Genomic DNA, 9776 nt, shown 5'->3' with positions numbered 1-9776 from the left:
AAGGGAAGGGAAGGGAAGGGAAGGGAAGGGAAGGGAAGGGAAGGGAAAGGAAGGGAAGGGAAGGGAAGGGAACTTCAGACATCGAACCATCAAAAAACGTATCAAGCCCTCTGCTTTAATGGAACTGACACCATGGCTACTCAGAGAAATACCTGTCAAAGAAGTTACTTTGGTATGATTTGCATCTACATGTTGCAAAATGGTATCTAAAAAACAAATTTAATGCATGTGTTTTTGTAAATGTTTATAAGCTTGAAATGTAGTATTAGCATTTTCTTTCCGCATTCTTCCCAGACCCAAATGTTTACAAATAGGAGTGAAGTCAGATATATTTTCCATCTTATTGTATAGATATCTTATATATCTTGTGATGCTCAGACACAAAGGGACAAAGACATTGCCATGTTGACAGAGGAAATTTCCAGCATCGCTTATCCTTCAAAGGGAAACTCAAAATAAGAAAATTAGAAGAATGGAATCACATAACAGATCATAGAAGTGAAGAAAAGCAAATATAGGGAAATAAGCAAGAGTCACATGTTGAGAGGGGTCGGGGGATGAGGGAGAGGTGGATAGAGGTGGCAAGATGCAGGACTAATTCTGCAACCTACCGTGTTTGTCAGGATATTCTGCTTGCCAACACTGAACCCAGGCTGGTGTGCAACCATGCTGACTCTGTACAGCTTGACTCTGAGGGGAATGGAGCCCCCAGCTGTATAACACATAGGCCCTCGGCAGTCATTAAGAGACCCAACCAGTCTATACCAGTAAGACCACATCTGCATCACCAGAGAAAGGAAGCAACATAAGAAATGTTGTAATATACCAACATACTATTTTATAGTTGTTTGTCTTATAGATTTTTCCCCTATTCCAAACCAAAAGCAAGACCATTTTAACATCTCCTTCAGCTTGGATAAAAATCCCCTTGTAATCTTTCACAAAGGTCTGAGTCTGAGCTAATTAAAGATTGTCATCTGGATCCCAAGAGGAGAGTGGGAGAACAAAAATAATCTTGAGAGTAAGAAAAGCAGAGATTCCCAAAGGCTATGAAGAAGATAGGGTCTACAGGATCCCAAGAATACTGGGAAGCCAGTCCCCATAAAGTGCTAGAACGCCAGGAAAATATTTCAGAGTGCAAATAAAATGAGCCCTAAACACAAGAACTCTCAGCCTAGGCCAAGATTCCCACCTTCACATTGGCGCAGGAGCAGCAGCACCATAAACAACAGCCCAGGCCGGCTTCATTAATGAGGTGTCAGCAACCACTCAAGGCCTGAGATGAAAGCCTCTCTCATGGCCCTTTATGCCTTCTGCTTTCTGGTATGGCCTTGGGAAGGAAGAACTTCCAAAAGTGACTGAAACTGGATATGTTACATGTTCGTGGAGTACAGATTCCTAGATAGGTCTTAGTTGAGATCATTTAGTTGAGTTCCATTTCTCGCTTACTTGTTTGAAGTTGCAAATTTTGTATCTTTCTACACTCAGAAGCAGCATTTGTGCCACTGGTATAAAGAGCCAGAGTTACAGAAATAGCCATGAGCACATTATCACCAATATTTCTTCCTTACAGTGACATGTATTCTTATTTTTCAGTTGGTTAATGCCAAACCTGTGGACTCTCAATAATTATCACTTGCTCCTATCCTAACAGGCTAACACAAATATTATCTCATTCCCTTTCCTCAATCATATTTATTTTTGTTATTCAAGTCAATATTATTAACTTTATCACACCAAACAAAAAATTCTATTCTCTGACATAATTGTTTTAAAATTGGTGGAAGTAATCTAATCAATCTAATATACAAATAAATGTTGCCTGAATCCACAGCCATTGAAAATACCCTTCTGATAAATGGAATTCTTTGAAACAATAACTCAAAGACCACATTAAGTACCCTCTTTGCAAATAAACTATGTCACAGAGTTTAATGAGAGCCATAGGTTCATTATCATAAGTTAGATTTTCCTCTCGCTGTTTGTACTGATGCAATATAGTCAGAATAAGAGAATTACCAAATAAACTTGAGAACAGTTTAGTGTGAAGGTGAGAGCAGACTGCTGAAGTTTTAATTTTATTAATTTCCCTTGATGTTAAACTTCTTAGCCTCAGTAGGTTTAGCATTTTACATTTATTTGTTAGTGGTGCTCTATTGTCTTGCTTGAAATCCAAAATGCTATTGATTTGATGACTATTTAACCTATGCTTTATTTGTTTCCCTGGGTTCTCCTGCTCCAAAGAAAAAGACATTGGTATAAGATAAGCCAATGACTGGTAAGTAGTACAGAAAACTCCCTGCTCTGGCAGCACAGTACCTTCAGCATAGAACTGGAATAATATTACATTAAAAGTAGAGATTAATAACGAAATGGTTTTACCATGCACCATGCCGAAAAGGAAAACAAAATAAAATATGCAATGCATGCACTCACCATACCTATGGTCCAAATCATAATGAATGCTATGAAAATAGGGATTTGGTTTTTACCAACTGATAAATAAGTGATACAATTTAGCAAACTGCCCCCTTAGAATCTCTCAGTCAAACACAGGAAAAATCCCTCTAGTAATTTTAACACCAAAATATTTTGTTGGACCTAGAAACATCTTTCCAAATAGTAAGAAAAGGTAAGAGAAGAGGAGAAGCAAATAGACATGGAAGGCAGGGAGGAAAGAGAGAAGAAAGGAAATGGCTATTTTGAATATTTTTAAGCATATGCCATGTACATTTTTTCTTTAATATCATCTTTGAACTTCCTAACATAATGAGCAAAAGCTTTCCCCTTTCACAAGGTCCTGAGCAGTGACCTCTCACCTAATTTCCCCACATCTAACCTATTGCTTCTCACGTCTGTCCTTTATGTGGTCACCAGTTATCCTCCCAAACAGACTGGATGATATCAACCCCATTTTCCCACATCTTTTACATAAATCCTGTTACCCAATTAATTAGGTCTAAACTTCACCAGGCATGTCCCCTTCATTTATCTACACTAATACTCACCCAAACTATCTCTCACTGTATTTACTCACATCTTCACTCCCACAAGTGAACTGCTCAGCCAAGGAGAGTACGTCTTGCATTTGCCAGCCATATTGGTGTTTCTTGTCATGCGCTTTCCATAGAGTTCCTTTCCACCATCTTTCAAAATTTCTATCCCATTATACAAATTTCTGTCATATATACTTCATGAGACTCAGAATCCACTTCTGTTTTCTTCCCACCACCCTATACCCAGCAACTAGCACAACATCTGCCATGGTCAGCACTCTGGAGGGCAGAAACAATGTTGTATTTATCTTTGTATCTGGTGCCTAGTCCCACATGCAATAAATGTCCCACAAGTGTTGCTTGAATTGAATAAATTTAAATTCCACATTTTGAAATTCTACTACTTTCTCAGGATTCACCTTGGATGCAACATTCCTGTGAACCTTGCTAGATCATGATGGTCCTATCTACTCCCTCTTTCCTATTCTCTCCTGGCCGATTTTTAATAAGCCCTATTATAGCAATTGGTTCCTTTTATGTTACAGTATAATAGTTGTTTATGTGTCTTTCCCCTAAAATTTGAACTAAATCTTAAGTCAGAGGCAGATGGAGTTTATTTTGTACAGTTCCTCACCAGCATAGGAGCTGATACTCCACAACCCAAGTAAGTTGAGCCACTTACTCTTCCTTGTGTCCTGGCATCTCATGTACTAGTTCTAGAACTTTCACTACTCTGGAGTCTCTTCTACTTTTTGAAGAGGCACCTGGAATTAAGTTTATTAATCTATATATTCTCTTCAACCCAGGGAACAGTGGGATTCTTTCCCATAATTGTCATATTATGCCTACCACCAGACCTGCCTTAGAAGAGCTCCTGAAGGAAGCACTAAATATGGAAAGGAAAAATCACTACCAGCCACTAAAAACATAAAGTCAAGTACACAGACCAGTGACACTAAAAAACAACCACATAAACAAGTTGGCAAAATAACCAGCTAGCATCACAATGACAGGATGAAATCCATGTATAACAATACCAACTTTAAATGTAATGCCCTAATTATAAGACACAGAGTGGCAAGATGGGTAAAGAGCCAAGACCCATTGGTATGCTGCATTCAAGAAATGCATCTCACATCCAAAGACACTCAAAATAAAGGGATAAAGGAAAATTTACCAAGCAAATAGAAAACACACAAAAAAGCAGGTGTTGCAATTATGTTTTCAGACAAAACAGTCTTTAAACCAAAAAAGAGGGGCAGAGCAAGATGGCCGAATAGGAACGGCACCAGTCTCCAACACCCGGCGCAAGTGACACAGAAGACCGGTGATTTCTGCATTTTCAGCTGAGGTACTGGGGTCATCTCAATGGGGAGTGCTGGACAATCGGTGCTGGTCAGCTGCCGCAGCCCGACCAGCGAGAGTTGAAGCAGGGCGAGGCATTGCCTCACCTGGGAAGTGCAAGGGGGAAGGGAATCCCTTTTCCTAGCCAGGTGAACTGAGACACACAACACCTGGAAAATCGGGTAATTCCCACCCCATTACTGCACTTTAAGCAAACGGGCACACCAGGAGACAATACCCACACCTGGCCGGGAGGGTCCCACGGCCACGGAGCCTCCCTCATTGCTAGCACAGCAGTCTGCGTTCTAACCGCAAGGCAGCAGCGAGGCTGGGGGAGTGGCGCCCACCATTGCTGAGGCTTAAGTAGGTAAACAAAGCCGCTGGGAAGCTCGAACTGGGTGGAGCTCACAGCAGCTCAAGGAAACCTGCCTGTCTCTGTAGAATCCACCTCTGGGGACAGGGCACAGCTTAAAAACAACAGGGGAAGCAGCAGAGGCCTGTGCAGACCCGAACGACTCTGTCTGACAGCTTTGAAGAGAGCAGTGGATCTCCCAACACAGAGGTTGAGATCTGAGAACGGACAGACTGCCTGCTCAAGTGGGTCCCTGACCCCTGAGTAGCCTAACTGGGAGACATCCCCCACCAGGGGCAGTCTGACACCCCACACCTCACAGGGTGGAGTACACCCCTGAGAGGAAGCTTCCAAAGTAAGAATCAGACAGGTACACTCGCTGTTCAGCAATACTCTATCTTCTGCAACCTCTGCTGCTGATACCCAGGCAAACAGGGTCTGGAGTGGACCTCAAGCAATCTCCAACAGACCTACAGCTGAGGGTCCTGCCTATTAGAAGGAAAACTACCAAACAGGAAGAACACCTATACCAAAACCCCATCAGTACATCACCATCATCAAAGACCAGAGGCAGATAAAACCACAAAGATGGGGAAGAAGCAGGACAAAAAAGCTGGAAATTCAAAAAATAAGAGCACATCTACCCCTGGAAAGGAGCGCAGCCCATCGCCAGCAACGGATCAAAGCTGGTCAGAGAATGACTTTGACGAAATGAGAGAAGAAGGCTTCAGTCAATCAAACTTCTCAGAGCTAAAGGAGGAATTACGTACCCAGCACAAAGAAACTAAAAATCTTGAAAAAAGAGTGGAAGAATTGACAGAAAGACTAATTAATGCAGAGAAGGTCATAAACGAAATGACAGAGATGAAAACCATGACACGAGAAATACGTGACACATGCACAAGCTTCAGTAACCGACTCGATCAACTGGAAGGAAGAGTATCAGCGATTGAGGATCAAATGAATGAAATGAAGCGAGAAGAGAAACCAAAAGAAAAAAGAAGAAAAACAAATGAACAAAGCCTGCAAGACGTATGGGATTATGTAAAAAGACCAAATCTACGTCTGATTGGGGTGCCTGAAAGTGAGGGGGACAATGGAACCAAATTGGAAAACACTCTTCAGGATATCATCCAGGAGAACTTCCCCAACCTAGCAGGGCAGGCCAACATTCAAATTCAGGAAATACAGAGAACGCCACAAAGATACTCTTCCAGAAGAGCAACTCCAAGACACATAATTGCCAGATTCACCAAAGTTGAAATGAAGGAAAAAATCTTAAGGGCAGCCAGAGAAAAAGGTCGGGTTACCCACAAAGGGAAGCCCATCAGACTGACAGCAGATCTCTCGGCAGAAACTCTACAAGCCAGAAGAGAGTGGGGGCCAATATTCAACGTTCTTAAAGAAAAGAATTTTAAACCCAGAATTTCATATATGGCCAAACTAAGTTTCATAAGTGAGGGAGAAATAAAATCCTTTACAGATAAGCAAATGCTTAGAGATTTTGTCACCACCAGGCCTGCCTTACAAGAGACCCTAAAGGAAGCCCTAAACATGGAAAGGAACAACCGGTACCAGCCATTGCAAAAACATGCCAAAATGTAAAGACCATCGAGGCTAGGAAGAAACTGCATCAACTAATGAGCAAAATAACCAGTTAATATCATAATGGCAGGATCAAGTTCACACATAACAATATTAACCTTAAATGTAAATGGACTAAATGCTCCAATTAAAAGACACAGACTGGAAAACTGGATAAAGAGTCAAGACCCATCAGTCTGCTGTATTCAGGAGACCCATCTCACATGCAGAGACATACATAGGCTCAAAATAAAGGGATGGAGGAAGATCTACCAAGCAAATGGAGAACAAAATAAAGCAGGGGTTGCAATCCTAGTCTCTGATAAAACAGACTTTAAACCATCAAAGATCAAAAGAGACAAAGAAGGCCATTACATAATGGTAAAGGGATCAATTCAACAGGAAGAGCTAACTATCCTAAATATATATGCACCCAATACAGGAGCACCCAGATTCATAAAACAAGTCCTTAGAGACTTACAAAGACACTTAGACTCCCATACAATAATAATGGGAGACTTCAACACTCCACTGTCAACATTAGACAGATCAACGAGACAGAAAGTTAACAAGGATATCCAGGAATTGAACTCATCTCTGCACCAAGCAGACCTAATAGACATCTATAGAACTCTCCACCCCAAGTCAACAGAATATACATTCTTCTCAGCACCACATCACACTTATTCCAAAATTGACCACATAATTGGAAGTAAAGCACTCCTCAGCAAAAGTAAAAGAACAGAAATTATAACAAACTGTCTCTCAGACCACAGTGCAATCAAACTAGAACTCAGGACTAAGAAACTCAATCAAAACCACTCAACTACATGGAAACTGAACAACCTGCTCCTGATTGACTACTGGGTACATAACGAAATGAAGGCAGAAATAAAGATGTTCTTTGAAACCAATGAGAACAAAGATACAACATACCAGAATCTCTGGGACACATTTAAAGCAGTGTGTAGAGGGAAATTTATAGCACTAAATGCCCACAAGAGAAAGCTGGAAAGATCTAAAATTGACACTCTAACATCATAATTAAAAGAACTGGAGAAGCAAGAGCAAACGCATTCAAAAGCTAACAGAAGGCAAGTAATAACTAAGATGAGAGCAGAACTGAAGGAGATAGAGACACAAAAAACCCTCCAAAAAAATCAATGAATCCAGGAGTTGGTTTTTTGAAAAGATCAACAAAATTGACAGACTGCTAGCAAGACTAATAAAGCAGAAAAGAGAGAAGAATCAAATAGATGCAATAAAAAATGATAAAGGGGATATCACCACGGACCCCACAGAAATACAAACTACCATCAGAGAATACTATAAACACCTCTACGCAAATGAACTAGAAAATCTAGAAGAAATGGATAATTTCCTGGACACTTACACACTTCCAAGACTAAACCAGGAAGAAGTTGAATCCCTGAATAGACCAATAGCAGGCTCTGAAATTGAGGTTATAATTAATAGCCTACCAACCAAAAAAAGTCCAGGACCAGATGGATTCACAGCTGAATTTTACCAGAGGTACAGAGAGGAGCTGGTACCATTCCTTCTGAAACTATTCCAATCAATTGAAAAAGAGGGAATCCTCCCTAACTCATTTTATGAGGCCAACATCATCCTGATACCAAAGCCTGGCAGAGACACAACAAAAAAAGAGAATTTTAGACCAATCTCCCTGATGAACATCGATGCAAAAATCCTCAATAAAATACTGGCAAACCGGATTCAGCAGCACATCAAAAAGCTTATCCACCATGATCAAGTGGGCTTCATCCCTGGGATGCAAGGCTGGTTCAACATTCACAAATCAATAAACGTAATCCGGCATATAAACAGAACCAAAGACAAGAACCACATGATTATCTCAATAGATGCAGAAAAGGCTTTTGACAAAATTCAACAGCCCTTCATGCTAAAAACGCTCAACAAATTCGGTATTGATGGAACGTACCTCAAAATAATCAGAGCTATTTATGAAAAACCCACAGCCAATATCATACTGAATGGGCAAAAACTGGAAAAATTCCCTTTGAAAACTGGCACAAGACAGGGATGCCCTCTCTCACCACTCCTATTCAACATAGTGTTGGAAGTTCTGGCTAGGGCAATCAGGCAAGAGAAAGAAATCAAGGGTATCCAGGTAGGAAAAGAAGAAGTCAAATTGTCCCTGTTTGCAGATGACATGATTGTATATTTAGAAAACCCCATCGTCTCAGCCCAAAATCTCCTTAAGCTGATAAGCAACTTCAGCAAAGTCTCAGGATACAAAATTAATGTGCAAAAATCACAAGCATTCTTATACACCAGTAACAGACAGAGAGCCCAATCATGAATGAACTTCCATTCAAAATTGCTTCAAAGAGAATAAAATACCTAGGAATCCAACTTACAAGGGATGTAAAGGACCTCTTCAAGGAGAACTACAAACTACTGCTCAGTGAAATAAAAGAGGACACTAACAAATGGAAGAACATACCATGCTCATGGATAGGAAGAATCAATATCGTGAAAATGGCCATACTGCCCAAGGTTATTTATAGATTCAATGCCATCCCCATCAAGCTACCAATGAGTTTCTTCACAGAATTGGAAAAAATGGCTTTAAAGTTCATATGGAACCAAAAAAGAGCCCGCATTGCCAAGACAATCCTAAGTCAAAAGGACAAAGCTGGAGGCATCATGCTACCTGACTTCAAACTATACTACAAGGCTACAGTAACCAAAACAGCATGGTACTGGTACCAAAACAGAGATATAGACCAATGGAACAGAACAGCGTCCTCAGAAATAATACCACACATCTACAGCCATCTGATCTTTGACAAACCTGAGAGAAACAAGAAATGGGGAAAGGACTCCCTATTTAATAAATGGTGCTGGGAAAATTGGCCAGCCATAAGTAGAAAGCTGAAACTGGATCCTTTCCTTACTCCTTATACGAAAATTAATTCAAGATGGATTAGAGACTTAAATGTTAGACCTAATACCATAAAAACCCTAGAAGAAAATCTAGGTAGTACCATTCAGGACATAGGCATGGGCAAGGACTTCATGTCTAAAACACCAAAAGCAATGGCAGCAAAAGCCAAAATTGACAAATGGGATCTCATTAAACTAAAGAGCTTCTGCACAGCAAAAGAAACTACCATCAGAGTGAAAAGGCAACCTACAGAATGGGAGAAAATTTTTGCAACCTACTCATCTGACAAAGGGCTGATATCCAGAATCTACAAAGAACTCAAACAAATTTACAAGAAAAAAACAAACAACCCCATCCAAAAGTGGGGAAAGGATATGAACAGACATTTCTCAAAAGAAGACATTCATACAGCCAACAGACACATGAAAAAATGCTCATCATCACTGGCCATCAGAGAAATGCAAATCAAAACCACAATGAGATACCATCTCACACCAGTTAGAATGGCAATCATTAAAAAATCAGGAAACAACAGGTGTTGGAGAGGATGTGGAGAAATAGGAACACT

This window comes from Piliocolobus tephrosceles, chromosome 5, assembly GCF_002776525.5.
Source record: "Piliocolobus tephrosceles isolate RC106 chromosome 5, ASM277652v3, whole genome shotgun sequence".
Classification (NCBI taxonomy): domain Eukaryota; kingdom Metazoa; phylum Chordata; class Mammalia; order Primates; family Cercopithecidae; genus Piliocolobus; species Piliocolobus tephrosceles.
Note: the sequence above shows the minus strand (reverse complement) of the source record.